Below are 25,541 nucleotides of genomic sequence, written 5' to 3'. Positions count from 1 at the left end.
CTGTGCAATGTTTGCATGTAACATTTACTTCCAAATTAGGGTTAGGTACAGCACTGTAAAACGTATTGTGGGATTATATGAGGCAATGCCAGATACGACTGATAAAAGCTGATAAGCATAAGTAAAATTTAGGGTTTGGTCTTATACGGGCAAAATTTAGTTGTTCTTCTCTATACTATATACCATATTAGCGCTTATTCCATGCCCAAGCTCAAGCATAGAATGACAAGATATTAAATTGGGACTAGGTCAGGTAAGATTGCCATCCGGACTTTTGCATAAAAGTGACTTTGGCACTTATTCAGACCAATATGGTCCTGGGAATGAACTGGCATCCTCTGTTCACCACCCCTTTCACTCAAATGTGTCAGTATCCTTGGTCAATTTCTATTTGCCTTTCAGCAGACCTTTGTGACTTGCAGCTTCCTCTTGTTGTGCTAGAGTCCGTAGAGGAAACACTTGGATATTTACTGAGGCAGACAGGTTAAGTGCTTCTGGCTGTCCAGTAGCTAAAGTGGAACTGACTCAGAGGGCTGAGATGCAAACCACTGGAAACTGACAAAATTTCCCCACAACTTGATACATTTGGAACAAAAAAAAACTGTGAGCTGAAGTACAAGAAAGAAGTGGGTTTATTGTTTTGTAGTTAAGTGGATAAGATTTGACTCATTCCTGCCAAGGGCTGACCTGACTTGTTGTTAATTGAAACCTTTCAAACACATGTTGGGCAGGAAAACATGGAAATACATTTTATTGTATTTCAATTAATGTATTATACAAGTCTGAAATAAATAATACAATTGTTTGCATTTGAAAAAAATGTGATTACCAGCATGAACAATGTGTGTTATATTGCAACTGAGACACGTGGTAGCACTCACATCAATTTTTAAATAAACATCTATGGTACCTTTGGTCGAGTCAAAGTGATACATCTATCAGTATTGTTGATAGCTCTAACCCACACATAATTAATGACCTATGAGGGGGAAAATAATGAAACAGGGGAGGAAATTGGGTGGGGAGCGTTGTGTGGGAGGAAAAAGGCGTCCAAATCCAGAATGGAGATTTATCATAAACCAGGTCAACGAGGAAAGAGGAGGATGAGGGAAAGCCCCGAAAGGTGGAGATGAAGAGAAGCCAGGAAGGAGTGAGTCAAGGCCTAGCCTTGTTATTGTTGGAAAAGGAGAAGGGGAGAGATTGGGAGCAAAGTGTGCTTCAGACTGTGTGTTTGAGTGTGGTGGTGCATATAATATCTTCATGCATGTCTGACGGCCTACTTAATTGATACTATTTACTTTTACTTTCTGCTGTAAATCCCAGACATCTGGTAGAATGTCGAAAACATAAGAAACATTAGCAATCTGACACAAAAAAGACACAATAAATAACTATTGCCTTTCAAATGATTTTGGTGTATACACTTATAAGCTTTCTTGTTGAGATTAGATTAGATGAGAAACTGCAACTCATGTCTTTGCAGTAGCTAAATATGAAGTTATAGTCAGCCGTATGTTAGCTGTAGCTTAGCACAAAGACTGGAAACGGGGAAAAAAACAAAACAAGCAAAAACAAAATCCGTCTACCAGCACCACTTTACACATTAACATAATATCTCATTTAGGTGAGAAAGCATGCTTAGCGTTGTCCGCTTCCGCTTGTTCATTTTGTGGAGGTTCAAGACAGTTGATTAACTGCCCGAATAATCAACAATCCGACTGTTTAAAATAAAATGAATTCTCATAAAACTAGAATTGTTAATGGACAAACGATTACAGGCAAAATGCTTCTGTTCACCATGAACACTCAAGTTGTTTCTGGTCAATTAATTAATCAATTAAATAAAATTTTTACCCATGTACATCTTTTACACTTCACAAGTGCGTAGATGTAACTGGCCATTAGGATTCATTTTAACTTCCACGTAGCAACAGCAGGCCACATATTACTAACAATATGATACACACATTGGATTGCATTGCTGCTTTCACTCTATCTATGCAAGCTGTATCGGCCCCTACTATAATAACCATAAATAAATGAATACCGAAAGCAACATTGTGCTGTATCACATCTCGCAATAAAAACATGTTTAACTACTAAACTGTGATTTGTAAGCATCTCCAATAAGGCAAATACTCTTCTACTCTCTGCAATACACACAAGATGTTGCTTAAATACAGTACAAGTATTGTTCTTTTGGGGTTTTTTGTGAACAAGTCAAGAGAGTAAAAATTTAAGAAATTCATGTTCAGTGCTTGGACTGTGTGCGAGTGTGTGTGAAAGGTGAGAGGGATCAAGCCAGAGAACAACACTGAGCAATCAAGCGAACTGAGGTAAGATCCAGGCTGTATTTCTTCCTAAGCTGCTAAAAATACCTGTTCGTATGAGAGCGGGCAGTATGGCAGAGGCGGGTGGTCTGTGCTGCTGATACGGAGGCAATGCCAGAGCTGCTTTCTCACCGGTGTTGTCTTTCAACAGTTGGCTCAGAGCCCCTAAGTAGATCACCAGCCTCCTACTGCTGAATCACTATAGAGCTGTCAGAAGCTTCTCATTTCAACTCTGACCTCAGTAAAAACACGTGGTGGATGTTGAGGTTAATGTGAAGCATCTTTATGAAAGAAGGCTCATCACAAAGTCTTTCTGCACTGTGACGATGTTAACTTCTCACTAACACTCACGTGTTATGTGTTTGTATTTTGAGGTACTGGAACAAAACCAGACGCAACACAGCAACACATCTCAAATTGAGATGATATTCATGCATTTAATTTCGCCTTAAAATAAGCAACATGCAATATAATCAACTGATTTACTTGAACTGAAAAGAAAATCAGGGAATTTTTTTACCAATTGTCACCATCGTCGATTGTCACCACTTTATAATTAAATAAAGAAATTAAGCTTCATCAAATCTCAAATTTCCCAAACAACATCAGAAAAAACAGAGAAAAATAAACATTTAAAAATGCTAGAAAAACACACAAAACGGAATGAAATAGAAACAGAAAGAGGAAGGAAAAAGCCCTGAAAATAGTGAAACTAATTAGAAGCTGAAGTGAGAGAAAGGGTGGTCCCATGTTTGAAACCACCAAACACAACCTCAACAAGATCCAAATGGGCATTAAAATGCATTAAAGTCATTAGAGGTCGTTCAGCTCTTTGGAAAGGACACCACTGACCACCATTTGAGATGTAAACAGCATTGCTGGCATACTGTTCATTACGTGACCATGGCATACAAACAAGACTCGCTGATCTGTTGACATTGTTTTGATGAAACCACTAATTGACCCATCCTAGCTTGATGCATTTAACCTTAATTCATCAAGGAGGGAGGTGTTTTTGCTGAGAAAGCACCAACTTTCCCAGCACTGTCATACTGTGTACAGTTTGGACACACTTTGATTCCTGGGAGCTGCACAGTACAGAGACTTTACTGTCAACACTGAACAGGAGGACTTATTTATTTCACAATCTTACTCTTGTCATCCCTGAAGGCAACCTCCCACAAACCCACACTGTGAGCAATATGATCAATAACTCACTGGAGCACAATTAATTTCCTCCAGTGAGCGACTTGGGAAACTCGCGTTGATGTGTGGACTGTCAAGAAGCTTCTTGGTGAGACAGGTGGAAATCTGATGACCGATGGGTCATCAGATTTCAACATCAGATTTTTTACATTTATTTTGTTTTCATATGCAAATGTATTTCATTAATGTCTTCTCTGTGTGCAAAATGGCAAGCTAGTAATAAAACTATATACTGATCACAGTAATTCAAAGTTTCCCAGGTCTTTACAATGCTGTGCTGTGTATTTGATAGTCTGCATCATTCTTTGTTGTCGGGATGATTAGCCTTCAGCTCTGTAGAGTATCTCTGAGAATTATAACCACTAAATATTGAATCTTAATGTGCAGATATGGTAGAAATAAATAATGACATCCATTTAGCACATGGAAAAACATGACATGAAAAGTCAGCAAATTTTAAAGTATATATTATGAATTTAACGCTAGGACAGGCAATTTATTTCAGAAAATTTTTTTTCTATATATGTTAATATTTGCTTTACATCCCGACAGCAACCAATAAATCTAATGCTTTGACACAAAAATGAGCACAATCCGGTATTTGTGGCTGTTGCAGATTTCTAATAAGCCCTGCCAAATGATTGGCTGACCTACCTGCCCGTCTACCTGGCTGCACTCTGCCTTTGCACTCATTGCAGATGAAAATGTGTTTTTGGGGGAGTGGCTTTTGAGGGCGCCCTGGAGTGAGGTAGGTGGGATTTTTTCAGTTGGATACTTTGAAAATCTAACTGTCTCTTGCTAGATCTCCTGTGTTGTGTACCCCACAAGTAAGTAACCATGGTAACGAAATTGTGCCGTGTTGTAGTCAATTGTACTAGTTGTGTAACATCCACACACATGCACTGACAGTACACTGTGTAAGTGTGTGTGTCAGAGGTGTAGAGGCAAGTGTTTTAAAGTGTGGAAATAAAAACCCAAAGCCAAACAAAACCGAAAAGGGAGTTCCCGATGCAGGAAAAAGGGAAAATCCACGATCAACTAGTGCTATATCACTGGGCATTTAGTTGGCCAACCCCCTCCAATAAAGGACCTTCCAGAGACTACACACACCAACAGGCAGTGCACACACCACCAGCAGACTTAGCAACACTGGTCCGTCTGACTGTTTTAATCTGGAAAGTACCCATGGAGAATTGATATAGGCCAACAGGTAAACTGTGAGTGATTTACATGTTGACACAAACTTAAACCCTTGAAACTTCTGAATTTGAACAACCTTCAAAGCTTGATTTTAGAGATAAACTGTGGCGGAAATTATTCAGAAACAGATTTTGTCATATTTTAAACATGATGTTTTCTTTTGTTAATAAAGGCTTTCATTTGCTAATTAACCATTAGTACAATGTAATGCATTCAAAATACATTTCAAAAATAAAACCAAAACAAACCAATTCTTTCTCTATTGATGAAACTTTCCTCTTTGTCAATCTGACAGCAGTGACATCATGCAATTCCCTTAATATGGACACGTACATACTGTATGTATAGATATGGACATAACGTGTAAACACACACACAGGCTACATGTTTAAAGTAGACACACACAATAAGCCTACGTCCGATGACAGATGATGAGCCTTTGTGGAGAGGAAATGAGCTGGATTAGTCGTAGCAACAGCCTGTTACCACGTGCACGCCCAGTGCAAACACACCAACACACACATTCTCAGTCTGTAATCAAAATCTGATGCCAGATGTTTTCAGCTGGGTCGCTGACACACTCCTCTCATTATCCTGTTACTGAACCGTGATATGCATATTTATGTGTGGTGTGTGCATGCCAACGTGTGCTTGTGAGTCCTCTTTCCGTGCTCCTAAGTTCAACTGTCAGGAGTCACGTGAGAATGATTGAACTTGGCAGGTAAGGTTGTCATGAGTGAAAGGTGATGAGAGAGTGAAAGTCGAAGAAGGTTTACCAAAGAAGGGAAGAAAGATGGGCAGAGAGAAAGAAAGAAAGAGATGAACAGCGGTGAAGGGCAACGGTCACATCTGGCCTGAGTTAGTGTTTAAGAGTGGACCAACTGGAGGTCTCACACACAGAAACACTACAAATATTCTGATGCACACACACACACACACACACACGATTCAGCCACATCACTTATATAAATCCTAAAAATCAACATATATTCAATCCAAACTCCATAATAATTAAGTATGCTCAAAGAGATTCCCGGAGGATTTCTTTCAGTTCAGCAGGAGTTCAAAGAGAGATCAGGGTCAAGTCTTTGTATATTTCAGGAAATGTTAAAACTGACCTCCAAATTAGTTGCCACTTATGAGAAATGCCAGGATAAAAACAAAGGGATTTTTCAAGCTTTACACACTAGCGGGTTCCTTGAACGTTGTTGGGTTGTTACTCTTTTGGTTTTCATTGGTGTGTAAAGGCCTGAAGCCACATGAAAGATTTTGTTATAAAGTTAATTTACCCCAATTGAAAGATGTGATTTGCACTTTTACTCCTAAAAACGGTAGTCTGTTACAGTTTAACATACAGTGCAAAACCTTACGCGTCTCTCTCTCTGCTGCTCATCACTCTGTTAAGCCATCCCACCAAACCCACAAGAACGAACCCTATGAAACCTCATCTCACGTAGGGCTCGTTCTCCAAGGTGAGTCTTGCCAAGATCCCGGTCCCTCTTGCTTCAACACATTTTCTCAGAGTCAAAGTTATTCCCCACTGTTTGTTATCATGCCTCTTTCCCACTCGTCGATAGGAGGACCTGGGAGCGTTTTGTACACTATTGTTGGCAAGGAGGGATGGGCAGTGATTTCCCTGCTGGTGGTTATTTCTCAGTAATTGTGAAGCTGCATGCTGAAAATATTGAGGTTGTTTGGACGTGGTGGATTCTTGCAAATGGCATTAGGAGCCGTAAGAGGAGCCAGAGGCACCAGATTTTTTTTCACAGATTACCAGAAAACCTTGAATAATAGCCCGGGCTTTTATTTGCTAAAATCACTGAATTGACCCTGCCTTTATTTGGGACAGGCATCCATATGGGACAGGCCATTTATTCTTTTTGCACAAAACTGAAACTACTATTAAACAGTTTATTTATTTCAAACAGAATAATATTTGTGTAAAAAGTATCAAATAATATCAAATACACGTCATTCATTTGATCTAGCTCCGACAGACTGCTTATGCGCTTTTATTTTGAAGGCAGTAACCTAACGAAAACAACAACACCGTGCAGGATGAGAGAAGTTAGCAGACAGAGAGCGATGGACTTCACATGACAGGATTCACAACTTGGATAAATTTTTCTGATAAGCTGTTTTGATTCTTTTGATGGGTGGACCCTTACAGACTAAAGGAATATATTAAATAATCAAGGAACGGACACATTCGGACTTAACGAGCGCTTCAAAGGTAACCTGAGTCAGCAGTTAAAGAATTAGTCAGTAATTAAAGAATTAGACTTCTTGTTGTTTCCGTAAAATGAACTTAACAGTGGTATTGTGGAGAATCTAACGATGTTCAGCATGTCCATACTGACATATTGATCATACGTTTAAACATTAATATTTGTATTAACGATCTAAGCAGCTTAGAAGCAACTAAAGCGGGCGACCCCGCGGGGTATAAGAGGTTTTATACATCCAAAGAACTAGAAGGCGTTTAATTAAGGCAGGCATTTATTTGTCAAAATGTGTTCCCACACCAGGCCAGTAAAGGAGGTAGGCGGCTATTTGGGACTCGACTATTAATTGAACGGTATGTCTCATGTACTACTGTCAGAATATAGTGACAGTTTCACCAAAAAGGCCAAAAGGTTTTTATTTGTTTTTTTACAAACGTTACCTATGGATCTTTAACATACAGTTTTAGTAAATTTGAAGTCACAGATAAAATACTTTAGGAGTTGCAAACTACTCTCCATCAAAGACAACACAACAGTTACTCCTTCTCAAATAGTTGATTGCAGGTGTACCTGTTCTACGAATCACAAATTAAGAAACTCATACACTCACATTTTTGCTACAGGGTCTGCAGCGAATATGGTGCACAAAACATTCATATACCCGTATCAAAAAATGTGAAGTTATGGACAAAATTTGCACATCCGAAAATCAGTAAGTGAATTCATGCAATGAGAGCTGTGGAGAGATTTGTACATCTGTAGAGCCAGCAGTGGGCCCTGTTCACTCAGTGAACCCTTTTGACTAATCAAAAGCCGCTTTTCGACCAAAAGTATCGCAACTTTTAATTCCCCAGATCTCTTTTCAAGGAACTAAATGTTTCCCACCATGATCTAAAGGCTTGCGAAGATTAAGCAAATTCACCAGCTGACATAGGCTGTTTGCTGTAAAGACACCGCTGCACGCTGGCTGCTATTTCTGAGCAATACGCTACATTTAATACCAACACTTAACTTTCTGACCTTCAGAGATTCGTCCTTAGCATTTCTTTTACTTAAAATGAGCTATCTGATGTTAGCTAGCTGAGAGCCCACCTATCATTTCATTATAACCATGTAATTTCATGTTTTATGTAATTGTCAGCTATCACTGGTGTTTAGGCATGAGCAGTGAAATTGGGGATTAGTTATTGTAGAGATACATTTTTACATCAATATAGAGTTTATAATTTCATTTAGTGTCTTTTATGAGTCCTTTAACAATAAACATGGCATTTGTTTTAATTCTGGAATTCCCCAACAACAGTGTATGACTACTGCTTTACTGGACCTGGATTACATCATTCACAGTCAACATGAACAAGAGGAAAGGAGATATTTGCTGGATAAGAGCAAGTTGAAACTTAAAAATGAGGAATTAGAGATAATAATGCAGACTGTATTTTATGTGTCTTTAGTTCTGTATCAACACTGTGTGGGTTTGTTTTGAGCGGTCATGATGGTCTGCTGTTGTGTGTCTGACTTGCTGGCTGTAGAATACATGTAAATACCTCTGACTACAAAAGTTGTCGTGTGGTATGTGGCACCCATGAACTGGTGTAATGAATTTGATTGATCATCATCTTCAGACTGATGACATTCGTTAAATAAGCAAGGATATTGTAAGCATTGTAAGATTTAAGTTCACTGAAGCCTGAGCCTATGCTGTACTGGGCTTTCTTTTGGACCTGGAAAAAAAGTTGAGTTTGGTTAACTGGAGGCGTGTCAATACTACTTCGTACTGGGCTGTTTCGGTCAATACCTTAAAGGTATCGCTACTCCACCCCATGCCATGGTAACTGATTCTGTTACCTGACTTGAGACATGACTTCACATTTTTTGAAAATGGTGTGTGAATATGTTTTGCAGCATATTCACTGCAGCAACTATAACAAAAATGTGAGTGTATGAGTTTCTAAATTTGTGATTCGTAGAACAGGATTTCTCTGTGACTTTAAATTTACTGATATATGTGTGGGACTATTTTCAACAACTACAAATGGTGGTCAGTTGTTTTGCTCCAATTATACATTGATAATAAAGTGCAGTATAGAGGGTTTGTGTTGACGTCACTTCCCCTGCAGAACATGCTGGACTGAGTGGCAAAACATCCGTTATCATTACTGGATTTAGGGAACAGGGAATAAAACAAGTGATTGTTTGCTCGAATTAAAGGCAGTTGGACTTGACAGTGATCCTTACTGCATACCAAAGAACCAATGGTCCAGCTCTTCCCCATTTCTTTGTTGTTTGTGTTTTCACTGATTCAATCTAACGCTGCCACTTTCTGCCACTCAGTGAGTGTAACTGCAGTGACCCCGCGTACTGTGACGTCATGCTCATGACATCCCCCATATTTTTATGAATGCACCATTCCATCAAATGTGTCATTTATATAGTTAATAATGGATTGCCAGATTCACTGCGTTCACATTCGTCTCAACAGCCCAATTGGTTACCATGGGCTCCAAAAGGAAGCAGGCAGCGCTTCACGGTGCTTCCACCTCATGTATGTCCCCCGGGGTAACACTGAACCCTAACTATGGCCAGAGCAAACATCAAGGTCCCTCATAGCTTTGAACATGTTTGTTTGCCTCATTTCACCTCAAAGGGATGTGGAGAGAGAAGCATCTTTTTTTTACTAGTTCCTCTTTCAGACAGCCCCCACAGGTTGACAGACCATCAGCTGGGCCTCCTTTTATTTCCATCCATCTGTCAAGCCATGCAACACTTAACAAACCACAGACCAAACAACTGCAAATCCTCTAAAGGGAATCATAAAACTCCATCAACAAACAGAGACACCTGAGATAGACTGTTGCACTTTCATGAATCCCACCTGCGTGTGGTCTGGCATAATATTAAACCTGGATTATGTAGGCTAAGCAAACAAAACAAGAGCTTGGTAAGCAGAAGAAGGAGGTGTTGTAAACTTTTCAGTACGCTGGACTCTGTGAGAACTTTTGTGTTCTGGTGTTTATAGCTCACTGCAAAGAGGAAGAGGAGACGTTCATCTAACAAACAGGAGGAGGACAAGGTGAGCTGTAAATTGGTTTGGTTTGGTCAATACAAGCACTGCTGAGCTGTCTCTGTGGAAGCCATTTTTAAATCCTGAGTGCTGGTTCACACTAATCTGTCTCTTGGTGCTGTCTCAGCAGAATAATGGGTAGTTGTGTTTGAAGCATTGCATTTTTCAAAAGTTGAGAGGGGAGTGTAAAAACAGGGACTATTTTTACAACCTCCATAACGCACAAATGTTTCTCATTATAGAAGATGAAGTGGGTCATGTAAGCACAATGATGCATAAAGCAGCAGGAGATTTGGAGCTGCTGAACACTCTAGAGTCAGCGTTAAGTACAGTAGAAAAAAAAGTAACATTATGGGCCAAATCTCCTGGTGCTTTCCAAAAGTGGAAAGGTACTTCATGTCCAAAGATCTGTGTTATGACTCCGGGGAGACAGGAGTCCAACTAAAGCTCACATTCACATCCCTTGATTGCTGCAACAAGTTGATTTAAGACAGAACTTGGCAACAGCTCCCCCACTCTGAGCCGGGACCGAACCAAGAGTAAATGTTGTTCAGCCCTCAGGACAGGGTCTTTTATCAGGGTCAGAGTTTGACATAGATTAGGGATTTGATTCTGCGTGAAAGTCTTCATTTTTGTTTCTTTCTGACATCCTTTTTTGGATCGTGGTGAGTAATTAACATGTCGTCTTTGCACACTCCATTTGCAGAGCCAAAATCGTCCACTGCTGGGAGTTGGTGGAATGTGCACTGTATAAACATCAAATTACACAGTGTGTGTTTCTGTGTGTGTGTCTCTCCTCATGTCCAGTCATGATAATCAACACTTCTATCAGATTAAAGGCCCAGTGCAGTGAGCTGTTCGTATGTGGTGATGAATTTCTCTCTGTACGGCTACAGCTGTTTCAACAGAAGAAAAAAATAACCTCTGTGTCTAAGCAACACGTTTCTCCTCTGTATTTTTCTTTTTTTTTTTTTTCTTACATTAATTACTTTTGCATATGTTGTTACTTGTTCAAGACGTGTTCACATACACAGCTTTTTATTCTTATTTTCGTATAAAAAGGTGTGAGCAATATGTGTTTGTGTGCATTTAGAGCAGATTTCAAAAGATCAGCCGAGATGATTCTTATATGGTTTGGTGTCATGATTTTCTGTTCTGCAAGTTTTCTCTGTTTTGTAAAAAAGACCAGTATACTAAGAGCGACAGGGCATGCACTGGGTCAGATGGAAAAACACTTTCTTGCAGACTTATATGAATAGAACGATACAGCTTTCAAATCTGTATAGTAAATATTAATCTACCGCCGGTTAATTTAGTTTAGCTGGCCAAGAAATAGTTCCCTGTAAACCACAGGGTGTTGTTGTTTTTACGTATTAAACAAAAGAGATACAAAAAGTTTACCAGGATGCTGGGATTACTTTAATATTTATCTTCTTGTGTAACTCTCAGCAAGAATAAAATGTTCAGAAATAAGTCTATATTTGGAACATATATTTATACAACAGATTATTATCCTTTATTTTAAATGCATACATACACACATGGCTGCAACATGAACTCGTGTTCTGATATTTGAATGTTTTTCTTCTGCTCTGTTCTTTAAAGGAAATGGGGACTGATGTAATCAGTACCAATACTCTCTACACTTGCTCGCTCTCTCATCTTACTCAGTTACTCAACCAGTCACTCTTGCACTCCCACTCTCTAATTCTGCTTCTTTCTCTTTTCTTACCTACAGCTCCACCTTCTTCTTTTTCACCTAACAAGCCCTAAAGTAGAGCGGTAGAGGCAGTGAAGTCGGTGATGTCGAAATGTTGGGCCAGGTTTCAGAGCTTATTCCCCAGCTACCACCCTCCTCCCACCCTTTGTCGTCCACCACAGGCCCTCATCTCTCCTGCCAACACAGAAATACAGCTATGAGCAGTGTTTCTAGCCAGATCCTGTGTAATTTTAACACTAGCACACTCACACTGCAGCTAATTAGATTGTCGATGATACCAGCATGCAGCATGTAAACGGTCATTTGTGGTCATTTCATGTGTTGACAATACAAACAAAAGAACAACCACGAACTCATATAACACACGACAGACACAAGCCTTCTTCCTATCACTGCTGAAACAGCATTGCTATAAGTTCACCTTTTTCGGTCAAGACCGGCTACACGCCTAGAATCTCACAGCCCAACAGGACTGACCAAAGCCTAGGGAGAGAAAGCATAGCCTGTGGGCATCCAGTGGACAACAGAGAGTGATGCAAACAAAAATACTGAACCATATGATGTTGAGGACCAAGAGCTGGAAGGTTTCCACCAAAACTCAACAGCTAATTTCATTCACTAGAAACATTTTGACCCCCGCGACCCTGTATGCAGGATAAGCGGTTGACGATGGATGGATGGATGGATGGAGAAACATTTTGACAAAAGAGAGGGAATAATTAATGACATCAGCTTATGTAATGCAGACACCTGGGCCTTAATATTTTATAAATTAGGGCTGTGATCGTGAGGCTCGTCAAGTTGTGGGGTGCCGGGGGATTCCTGCCCCTAGGTGGTCAGGGTGCATCTGATGACTTCCTGAGGCTGAGGGCCTGTTGCTGCTGTCACGGGGTGACTGCTGTTGGAGGGACCCCGGAGGGGGGGGTTGTTGTGCTTCGGGTCAAGGCTGCGCTGAGCTGCCTCGGGGGTGTGTGGGGGTCTGGGGCTCGGGGCTTTGGTATCTCGGGGTCTGGTGTGGGTCTGCGCACTGGGGGCGCTGGGCCCCCCTGGACCTGTCCTGGGGCTGGGCAGGGTGGCTCTGGGGTGCTGCCGGTGCTCTTGCTACAAGCCCTGGGCTGGAGGGACCTGGCGTCCTCTTACTTAGGGGGGTGGGGGACGGGGCTGAATGATGGGGCCAGTCAGGAATCTGGACCCAGTGGGGATGACCATTCTAGCCTCCCTATGCCCTCCTTCACCGTCCCCCCTTTGGTCATGTCTCACAACATACACCGTTAGGACTCTGGGGGGCGGGCAGGCTACAGGTCGTTTGGTGGGTGGGGCTTTATTGCGGCCCTGGTTCTCCCATATTATCACTCCCTGGCTCTCTCATCTTACTCAGTTACTCAACCAGTCACTCTTGCATTCCCACTCTCTAATTCTGCTTCTTTCACTTGTCTTACCTACAGCTCCACCTTCTTCTGTTTCACCTAACAAGCCCTAAAGTAGAGCGGTAGAGGCAGTGAAGTCTGTGATGTCGAAATGTTGGGCCAGGTTTCAGAGCTTATTGGATGGCTGGCGGTGGGGAGCTCCCTGGCACAGCTCTCTGCTGTTCTCCCTCGGAGTGGGGCACAATTCTCCCCGGGACATGTGGTCTGGGGTCCTTTGCGCTTTGAGTGGTTGCGGGGTGCCCTGGCTACTGGGGGTCAGGGTCTCTGGGCTGGTTCAGGGGGCTGCAATGGGATTGTGGTGCGATTGTCGATGCATCTTGATGCATTGGTTTTTTTTGCGCAGGGTCTCTGGGCTGCTGGGCATTAATTTGTGCATTGGAATCCTGGGGAGGCATTTCGTCGTTGGCTTGGAGGGACCGATTTGCGCCCCTGGTTTGCTTCGTTGGCCTCAGATCCATGCTTCCCGATTTCTCTGTCGGCCGGTTGTCGGACTCCTCTGGAGACTGAAGTATAAAGTTAGTTTTCGGGATGTGCAGTGTGGGTGTGGGGCAGGGCTATGCTCTGGTTTATTCTGGGCTTGAATTCTGTTTCTCGTTTTCATTTCTCTCTTAGTTGTCTTCCTATGTCAGCTGTTTATTGCTGCTGTACAGCTGGTTGTCTTTGTTTTTGTTTTTTGTTTTTTTGTTTGTTTGTTTGTTGTTGTTTTTTCTCTGCCCCAAGCCCCCCTCCCTGTTCTCTTGCAGGTTTTGTTGCTTTCTGCAATTGGTGTTTCCCTCTGCTATTTCCTGTGTCCCCAACCCCATTCTTGCAGGTGTTGTCTGTGCTGTCTGTTTATGCAAAGTTTGTGCGCCCCCATCTCCATGTCTGCCCCCTTGTCCAGCCCGGTGACAAATCAATACATAATTAAATAAATAATAAAACTGACAAAGGAGTATTGAAATCTGTCTGGCACAATATGGTATCCAGCTCATCATCATACCAGGCTGCTGGGCAGGACAGTTTTAAAAAAAATAAATAAATAAAAAAATAAAAATAAATGAGGGCCCCTGTTGTGCCGACCTTCAGTGAGGAATACAGTGAAATAGTAAGTAGTTGAAGTAGTAAGTGTTGCTCTCTTTTCCCTCTGTCACCCGCCGTTCTCTGAACAGCTACTATCAGGATGCCCTTGAGCAAGGCACTTAACCCCAAACCCAATCGGTGGAGCAGCTCAGTGACCTACAGTAGTACGGCAGCTAACCAGCAAAGGTAAAGTAGGATGTCTCTGATGTTAGCTTGATCTGGAGCGGCTGCTGTCTTGCACGTCTCACCTCCCTAATACAACTCCCTCTAGACCGCCAGTTCGGTTTTGTTTACACTGTGGCGTCAACATCTGTGTACATTTCACCTAAACTACAAGCTACACCAAGCCCTCTGCAAAGCTGAGATGAAGGCAGGCGTCTGCTGTAAAACTGACAGGAGAGGAGAGAGAGCAGTACCCTCGTAACCTTAACTTATACTGCTTCTATAGACACATCCGTACACACACACGCATACACACACACACACACACACACACACACACTTTGGTTAAGTCTACAGTGGAAAGCAAGCTTGAAACAATCACACTGTCCATTTACACCACTGACATCTAGAGTAGTCTTAAGGAAGAACCACACACACACAATCATGCACACACTGAATGGTAAACAATAAAACCACAAGTGCTTGGAGTGTTTGTGTTTTCTGTGCCACAGTGACTAAAGAGGCCATAGTGGACTGGTATTCACACCACAGTCTAAATAGTATGGTCATGGAAGGCAGAGACTGAATGCATTATGCCTCCAAGATACCAAGACTTTGACTTTGTTTTAGCATTTACTCACATTCTGAAGTGTGGTAGGTGTTTTCAGCAAAGAGAAGTAGCTAACTTGGTAAATGCCCACGTTTTTTAAAAACTACATAAAAGTGTAAGTGTGTGTAATAGTTTATATTCTCATATGCAATATTTTAAAGTATTAGTTTTATACTAAAATTGTGTTGCTAAAGTGAAGCGGAATTTGCTAAATAAACAAAAAGTTGACATTTAGATAAGATAGATATAGGTGTGTCCACATACTTGTGGCTACATAGTATATTTGATGTTGGTGATTAAATAAATAATAATAGTCCAAAGGGCTTCAGGAAATATGCAAATAGGCTTCAACTCCATATTTACTTCTTTCCTGATATAACTCAAAATGTCCTGATAGCTCAGTTGGTTTATGAACACATTTGGTAACAAAGTTACTGAACGATTTAGGAAAATAATCTAAGTGCGATTTTTTTTAACCAAAATTACGATTGCGATTTAATATGCGATTAATTTTTAAGCTCTTTACATTCTCTATTATTCAAAACAGACAAGCAGTAAATCAGTGTACAGTATGACCAACACAACATTAGATAGATTAAACATACACTGTTCTTTCTTGTGGGTCAGGCCTGTGTTATGATGAAATTAGGTGATGCATGAATTATTATTATTATGAGCAATGGTGGAGAAGAAGTATCAGATTTTAATAATATCAGAAAGTTCATTTGAGAGTCAAGTCATGGCATTAAATTTGGCAATAATTTAATTTATATAATATAATATCATCAGGTCGGCCTACCTACAGACCACAAGAAAAACTAAGTTCACCACAGTGTATTATACAGTAAGCGCTCAATATAAAACCCATAGTTCAACCACCCATTAAATTTGGAGTCAATCGTTGTCCAAAATGTAACCAACAGAAGTGTCATGTGAAAGTTAATCATTTGAAATTAAACTATTAGCATATTCATAGATTCTGGATTGTTTAATGAGGTAGAGGGAGTAGATGTAACTGTAAGAATTTTTAACTTGGTACTTGTACTTTTTTTGCGGAGAGATCACATCAGTCATACATTATCCACCAAAGCAGAGTATTTTTATATGTCTTGCCTGGAGAGGATCTTTAAATGCGTGTGAAGAACTGAAACTTGATTTTAGTTTAAGATGTCAATAACATACAAGAAAAGAACTTCTATGGTTACTTCGGGACAGCTGCACGGCAGTACATTTATTTCTCGAGCTAAATAAGGCAAACCCAACAAAAAGGCAGTATTATTGTGCATTGTGGCATATTACCTCTTCATGGTCATTTCTTTGAAAGCTCTACTCTCTCATTTAGAAGCTTACTTGTTCTTTTATTATTTTATGATGTGATAATGAGGATCACAGTTACAAGGCACTGTAATTTAAGACAGAGACAGCTGATGATGTTTATAAATTAAAAAAGCAATATTATGCCCCAAAATCAGAGTGTACAATCACAATCACATATAAAACACTGCTCTAGAGGACTGGCATGTGGAAATGTGCAAATGCATCACACAGTCTCAGACATTACCATTAATGGAGATAAGGAGAGAAGAATAACATTCATTTTAAGATTATAATGATGTAAGATTCAATACCAGCCAAGACGTGATTCACATGTGCCAATTATAGGGATAGTAAGCAATTCTGCAGGGAGATATGTTGATTTTGAGCTCAGCTGCCAAACAAATACAACCCTCCCTTCAGTGCTCCCTCAGAAACTCTGCTCCCCAAATCAATAGATGTGTATTGCCAAGGCAACCAGAACTACTAGTCTCTGCTGAAACATGGAAGAATCCACAGTGTCTGCTGGCCGAGGGCATGTAATCCTCGATAAGGTGGCGTGTCTTTTGCAGTACTGTAGAAAGTGTGACAACATACCTGTCGATATTTATTGAAACAAAATACTTTTCTAACCAAAAGTCTAAGCCATGGAGTCTAGTTTATGTATCAGTAAGATTATTGCAAGTAACGAATAGTAAACAAACATCGTCACATGAATGACATACAAGTAGACAAACACAGCATCCAAAACACAACGGAGTTAAAAGCTAGCAAGAGTTATTTTAAATAGTTTTTACAAAAGTTTTTCACTGATGAGAGGACGATACGTGGATCGTAACGTGACCGGTAACTTTAGGCCAAGCAGGAAGCTTCCGGTCTGAGACGTGAATCCAATGCGGAAGTCCCTTAAACCTGCATTCTATTGAACGATTAGCAGGGGACGACTCTTCTAGTTGCAAAAAGAAGTCCGGTTCCAATAGAAATAATGGTAAAATGACCCTACTTCTCACCTGAATAATTACCTCAGTAAACACTTTCATAATGAGTTTATGATCTCAATTGCAAGTCTTCTTCAATACGACATGATGTTCATTTAGTAAATTATGGTCCCATTTAGAGGAAAATAGACCATAAAGCAGAGTATGCTTCAGTGCGGGATTATCTATGATTGACAAGTCGTTACCATGACGACATGGCTAGAGTGACTCTTACCCACAACCCTGTGTAAATTTAACCAGCGCCGTTGAAAAAGCTTAATAGGAGTTGGCTGTTCTCTTTCACTTGTGAGTACATTTAGTTTTAAGACTGTTGTTCGCTAGACAAAATTGTCAGCCCTGTTAAAATGACAGTTAACATGAATTACAGATGCATCTAGCTAAGCAAGCTGGCTAGCTCCGCACACGGCCACTAGCTCCACGATCTCATCCAAATATGGTCACATCGGGTGCCGCTGGTTGCAAAAACTCAACTTGGCAGCGCCCTATCAGCCAAACCCGAGTTTTAAAAGGGCAGTCCAGGGCAGTCCAGACGTCACGATGACTACGTCCACTTTTATATACAGTCTATGCTTTAGTCTAATTAGTGTAGCATTTCATATTATGAGTCAACCCAAATAATCCCAGAGCAAACCTTGTATTTTTAGGTCTTTGTGGCCATAAAACCCTTCACAAATACTATCATATGTCAGAGTGGACAAACACACAGCAAGTTATGCAACTACTCGAGCAGAAACAGAGCCTCCGCGTCGGATTTCATTCCTTTCAAATCTCTGAGATTTCTCCAGCATTGAAACGCCTCACCGATGTTAACAGGGGTCTTTGCCTTTGCCTGGTCATATAACTTTTTTCACAATTTGTACTCTTCAGACTTTTTCCTCTTTGGCTGTTTCTCAGCTGTCTCTCCTTCTGACAGTACCTAGAATCCCGTAATGAGTCCAGCATTTCAAATGTACGTGCATTGAATTTAACATAAAGTTCTTACTAAACTTTTAAAGAGATTAATTGATGATGTGATAAGTTAATCTAAAACTTAATTCATTTTCCTGAAGTGATTCAGCTCACCATTTTTCTTAATAAATATTTGTAAGTGGCTGTGAGGTCTTGTTCAAGTTGTATTCTGTAACATCACCTCCATCACAAACCAACATCCACAGTAGGTTTGTTGATGCAGCATAATTTCAGTATGTGTGAGTTTAGTTAAAATATTGTTTTAAAGTTCATGTTCACATTAACTTAATGATAACTGTGATCGCTGGCGCCCCTGGAAGTGACAGATTTGTGTTGGTGAGCTTCGTTTTCCCAGTAATTATAACCCCATGATGTACAACTATTGACGACACAACAGGTCACAGAGGTAAAAGATCATTTTCAGGGCTAAAAGGTTGTTCAGGCCACATTGGCCTGTACAGCTAGTATGGTTCCCATGTCCAGGGGTGCTGTGTTTATTCTAAATGACCCAAAAATGTGATGTTAGTGAAGAAAAATAACCTAAATTCAAAACATCAACACAATCTTTCCTACATAAAGGAGCAGCATGGTTATGTGGTCACATTGATAACCATTCTTCAACCGGCACAAGCCTCTGTTTTATTCATGTGTTCTACTGCTGTGTCCTCAAGTAACCTAATTCAGTCTCACTCCAGACACAGTTTTCTGTAGGTGATCTTTAGCTCTACATGATCATATGAATCTATGGGTAGTTAAGTAAAGAAACATAGAAATAACGAGTGAGTATTTGGCACAAACCTAAACCTAAAAGGCTGAGACCTCGAGGACATCTCAATACAAACATGGTTGTATATGAGCTGGGAGATAGATGCTAAACTGCCTTAAACCCTGTCAGAACTTAAACATTTATACATGTCTGACCACCAAATGACAGAGTTCAGATACCAAAATGAGAAAATAAGAGAACTGTATTTTTCCTGGGCAGTCTGACACCTTTGTCTTGAATAATCAATTCAGAATAACACAAAGTGACTCTATTTCCATTCCAAGTAATTATAGACCCTCGTGTCTTTGCATTTGCGTTTTCCTTTAATTAAAGACAAAGCGTGGGCAAGATGAGGAAGATTCCCATCCGTTCTGAATGCAAAGCCACAAAGCGTTGGTTAGACTGGCACATTGCTTCATTCTGAGTCCAGTAATTATCACTAGAACATGGAGGGAAGCCCAAAACAGAAGGATGGAGTTACGAACATAGATAGAAATGGCTTTCCTTTCTTGAAAAATATGTCCTATTTTTACTTTATTTATCCAGGGTGTTTTTTGTCTTTTGAGTGCTATAGTGCTGCCATTGAGAACTTTCAGGTTTTACATTAAGATCTTATATCCAAATCCAAGCTCAAGACTTGCTGAAGAGAATCCCTGCAGTATCTGTTTAGGTTAATCATTCTTTTTCCTTGTCCAAAGTTTTCCAGGCTGTCCACAGAGTTCAACCAGCAGGCTCCTGGTCAAATCACATTTTGTTTTAACTCTTTCATTAATTAACAGACCCTTAAAGACACAGTAAGTTGAACAGCTGACATGAAATAAACTACAGACGGTTGCAACACTTGGACAACTCTTGACAACTACCATGGGAACAAGGGGCAGGATTCTGTGTTAATCTCACAGTTTGATTCAGTTTAAATTCTTCCTGTCACCATTCAATTCAGAATCAATTCACAAATTCTCATCATGAATTTTAGCATCTCAAAGCATGCAAATCATAAAGTTAAAAACTCTCTTGGTTCCTCTTTGTTTCACGTCCCAGTTGTCACTAAATTTTAACAAATGATATATTCTGTCCCAAATGTGTCCTCCCAGCTTCAGTCAGATTGTCTCGTTAGCCTTTGCTTATCTTTTTGTCGATTATCTTTCTCCCCTTTTCCGCAATCCTCCAGTGATTGCTTTTTTCCAGACTGCCATTATAAATAATTAGTTCTTAATTGACTGTCCTGGTTAAATAAAGTCCAGAACCACACCTGCAGCATGGGAACAATCACACGGGGTTGGGTTGCGTTCCTGACCCAACAGAATAGTTCTGGCTCATTGCAGCGGTTATAAATCAAAAAGACCCCACCCACCCGGTCAAGTACATTTCTTTGCACTGTCTTCCCTTTTCTCTCTCAGAAAGAGTTGAAAGCTACGATTACTTTGTCATCATTTATTGTCTGCTAGAATGTAGATGTTTTTAATGTAGCCAGATCAATAGACAATATTACCTTGTATCCTTGTTGAGGCATACTAACAGTTTGTAGAGTTTCACAAAGCATAAATAACATTCAAAAAGCTTTACATCATGGCCATAGACAATGCACAGGTTTAATTGGCTGGAGAGTATGCATTATTATCGGTTTTCCCTCAAATATCATGAATAGACAATATTTAAAGGTTCAGCATGTAATATTTAGGAGGATCTATTGATAGAAATGCAATATAATATCCATAACTATATTCTGGTGGTGTTTAAAGACCTTACATAATGAACTGGTTTTATTACCTTAGAAAGAGCCATTTCTATCTATATACACCGCAGCTCCCCTTACATGGAAGTTACCATGTTGCCCCGCCATGTTTCTATCAGTGGCGTGTGGTGGGGTAAATTTTTGGGGAAGCCCAAAACAATAAAGTTACTTCAACTGACTATTCATAACCAAGTTATAGAATTTCACACTGGCTTTTACGTCCTCCGCAACAAAAGAGTCAGTCGAAGTTTGGCGCGACTAGCTAGCCACTCTGTACGGATAGTTTTCCTCATTGAAAGTCCGAAAGTCCTTCTTCCTCTCCACGCACAGCTCTAGTTTTGGCGTTGGTCTTCTGTCAGATTTAATCTTAAATTGCTGCTGAAGTGGTAGTTCAGTAAAACTATTTATAACTAAAAACTCCAAATCTCCACACTCCTTAACTGCACCAGCTAAAGTTGCTAGCTTATTTCATCTGATAAAAACAGGGGATGCCTGGCTTCCCTTGGCCTCTGGGAGAAAACGCCACTGGTTTCTATAGTAGCCCAAACGGCCAAACTGCCTCACTATGTTGAATACATATGAAGAAGCAGTAGTGAAGTAGTAGTAGTAGTCTTCTGGTTTGTTAGAAGTAAGAAGAGAAGTGAAATCTGTGTAAATTGAGGACCACACGTATTATTTAGCACAAGAGCCGACAGAGTGTGTCGGCCACTGAAGCTTCTCCTGCAGGCTTGCAAAGGGAGGGGTGAGTGGTGAATGAGCCATTGGTTGAAATCAGGTTGCAATTCACAACCTTCACCACTAGATGCCACTAAAACCTACACACTGAACCTTTAAAGGGGCTATAGTTAAGTATTTCAATGAAATTAATCAAATTTTCATTGCCTTATTGTCAATGGGCTCAAAACTCACTTAGAAATGAAGCACACGCCTATTTTCTCCGTCACTTGCATCAGCCACTATTCTGCTTTTAATGTGAGGTCTCCCGGTCGGATTCAGCCCTGTGCGCGCTCCCGAGCCTTTCTCTGTCTACAGCGACAACATGGCAGCTAACGACATGCAGTCCACTAACACCATCAAACAACAAACACAGGCTCCACGTAAGGATCCAAAACAACAATAAAGGTTTATGTGCTGAAGCCCATCAGACCAAACATGTTCAGATGATGTCGCGTAAGAATAAAGTGATCATTAGAAAAGCTGGAGAAACAGAGAAAGTCATGTTAGCTCGCCGGCTAAGGCCGAGCAGTTGCTAATGTTATCCGTTGCAAAGTAATGTAACGTTAGCTTTCCATATTACTTTACCAACTAACGCGACCCGTGTTACTGTCCTGTGTGCCACTGTTGATTTAGCCTGCAGAGAGGATGTAATGTAAAAAGCAAATGTGGAGCGATTTGTTTACTAACGTTAGCCTATAGTGATGCAGCCAGGAGCAGCCAGCTAATGCTACAGTAACTCAGACCTGCTACTGTGTGCTTCGTAACATTAAGTTTATGTTTATTGTGGTTTTTATACACCAGTAATGTTACTTAGGTACACAGCTTCTCTCAGTCGCTGTAACTAACGTGACCCACACAACATAAAAAACTGCTACAAAACGGCCACAACAACCCAGAGCAAGAGCCATCCACTATCACTAGGTACAGTAAAGTTACTGACTGCGGTCTAACTGTTATAAAGTGTGACACAATCGCATTATAATATTCAGTCCAGCTCACTAACTGTTTCATTATCATCCAATGTAGCTGTGCTGACATTGCTGAGCCTCCGGAGACAGATTCACAGAGAGTCAAGATAGTTACTGAAAAGCAGCAGGCAAGCTAACGATGTAGCACGTCGGCGAAATGCAATAAATGTAACGTTACGTTACCGTGATCATGTAACGAGCATGGATTAGTTCTGCATGCAGCTGATAAAACTATTACTGTAACGTTGCAGTGGGAGTTTACCTGAGTTTCCAGCTCTTCTTGTTCTCCCTGTCTGTCTATAGCCACTGTCACTCTGCCTTTTTTCGGGAGTATTGTGCCGATATGTGGCTGGCTGCGCTGAATGAAAGGTACGGCGCCGGTGTTGATCTGCCTCTGAGACGGGAACGTTGAAGTAACAGAGCATGAACATGTCTGAAGAAAAGCCACAGCTAGCATGCTGGTGTTCCTGCGTTTATTGTGGTATTTCTGTATGAAAGTGGTTGTGTTTCGGATTATGCTTGCTCATGAGTTCAAGTGAGCACGCGTACGAGCACACAGCTGGTTGCAATCTTAGAACCGCCGCTGAAAACTACATAATGCCCCTTGAAGTGGTTGATAAAACAATGAAACCTTAAAGGGGCTAAATGTAGTTTTTCAATGAAATCACTTAATAATAAATCAAATGTTTACTGCCTTTTTGTCAATGGGCTGTAACCTCACTTAGAAATGAACCACATGCTTGTTTTCTCTGTTGCTTGGAACAGCCATTATTCTGTTTTTAATGCAAAGGAACCAGGTCGGGATGTAGCCCTGTGCACTCCCGAGTCTCTCGCCGACTACAGCGACAGCACCGCAGCTAACATAATGCAGTCCACTAACACCACAAAACAACCAGCTCCCAGCACAACACTCCAACATAAAGTCCACATAAGGATACACAACAACAATAAAGTATTATGTGCAGCTGAAGACTTTCAGGCCAAACGAGAATCAGATGTTGCTGGGTGAAAACAGTTGGTGTCACGGAGATAAATTAAACAAATAGTGAGCTAGAAAAGGCGCTGGTAGGAATGTTAGTTACCTTTGGACAGCGCCAGACTAGTTGTTTTCAGTCTTTGTGTTAAGGTAAGCAGCTGCGGTTTTACATTTACTGACATGATAGTGGTACCAATCTTCTCATCTAACTCTCTGCAAGAAAATGAGCATATTGGTCGATCTAGTGGCTGCTGTACATGGAACAACACTGAAATCTCAACTGCTTCCCTGTTTCCTCTGTCTTTCTTCAAACACACACACACTCATATTCCGCCAGCCCACCTTTAAACAGCAGTTAGATTTACCATAAGTGGCTGCAGCTAGTAATAATACTTCATGCTGTGCTAGTTGCTGACCATGCTGCTAACACTGTGTGATTTATAGCGGGGCTTGTTTGCTGTGAGGCCGACAAAACCCACCAGAGGAGACTGTCTGCGGGAACGAGTGGGTGGGAGAGACAGCAGGGGAGATTTTCCTTAACTAAATGAAATGATGAATGTGTGCAGTGCAGTCTGGTCAGCCTCTCTCAGGAGCTCTGATGATATTAAGGTCATGTCACATGCAGAGGTGCATGTAGAAACGTACATGCACATATGTGTGCATTTAAATAAGCATGTAACTAATAAATTCCTGCATCCTGTGACTGCATGCGTGCATGCAACTTCAGGAAAGTGTAAAAATGGCCACATGAACTTCAGAACACCCTCTGCACACAAGTACACTGGCACTAGTAAAGTCCACAGTGGCCTAATGAATAGCACTGTGGCCTCACAGCAAGAAGGTCCTGGGTATAAGGACTACTGATTTGCATCAACTACAAACTGCATATAAACGATTAGTAAGCCTAAGCCACAGAGCACAACACCTGAGAGATGCACTTAAAGCTTGTGAATATCCAAACTGGAACTAATAACTGTTGTTACCACAGCCAGGAGCATTAACAAACCAAGTGGTATCCATCACCTTACCCCACAGAGGTTAAATAGATGGGACTCACTGCCATCATATCATTTAGAACTGAGTAAGCTTCAAGTATCTTCAACCAAGTCCAGTTGCCCTTGATTTTAACCCAACTTTGATGACTCTTCACAGACATTAGTGAGCCATGGATTTTTTGGCGATTGCGAGCAGGGGTAGCTCCACTTTAATCTTGAGAAGCTGCAGAGCCGCAGCCTCTGTTCATTCAACTTACAAGATTTCTCTCTCTCTCTCTCGCCTGTCATTCACCGGTCTTGTGCAGAGTTTAGTGTGCATTCCGTGCTGCATGCACGTCGCGGTTCCTCGCTGGTCTATGTCAAGTAGCCGGCTATTTAAAAACGATAAAATATTCTTTGTGTGGTTCATCAACGGTGATAAATTATCTGAAAGTCTTGCGAGGTGCAGATAGCTCGGCACAACACCAGTGAAGCTGGGGCTCTTCAGCAAGTGTTCCTTTTCCGCCACTTGTCTTTGAACATACATGCAACGCTTACACATGCGCATTGACGACCCAGGGTTAGGGTTACAATTTTGGATTTCTTTATACACTTTAAAAAAACTTTTTGAAAGTTTTATTCTTTTTACATGCTTATTTACAGCATTAAATGTTGAAATTTATATTGTAATAGGCTGTATATTAACTTATTGTCAGAAAACTGGTAGTTCTGGCATGATCCTTGTTTTGCTGCGAAGCTTTGACTGTGAGATTGATGTCGAATCAGGCTCCGCACATCAAAGCATCGAATCTTCAACTATTCCGGCTCAGCCATAATTTTTTGTATTACTCCCATTCCAAGCCACTCATTTCTGCAGGGTATGAAAATCTTTTAGTCCATCACAGCAAACATTTAGTTGGGATTCATTTTCATTTAATATACAGTATGTCCGTTTAAATAAGTTTCTATTTAAATTCCACTACATAACTGAAGGAAGAAGTCTCACAAATCTGATCAAAAATCTGATTTTCATACTCAATCTATACAAAATGTATGATGCATCATCATAAATGGAAACCAATAGATAAACTTAAGTAGTAGGAAAAATAAATCAAAAATTGGTAGCACAAATGTAAAGTACC

Source organism: Micropterus dolomieu, linkage group LG04, assembly GCF_021292245.1.
Source record: "Micropterus dolomieu isolate WLL.071019.BEF.003 ecotype Adirondacks linkage group LG04, ASM2129224v1, whole genome shotgun sequence".
Lineage (NCBI taxonomy): Eukaryota > Metazoa > Chordata > Actinopteri > Centrarchiformes > Centrarchidae > Micropterus > Micropterus dolomieu.
The sequence above is the reverse complement of the archived record's forward strand: the minus strand, read 5'-3'. Positions refer to the sequence as shown.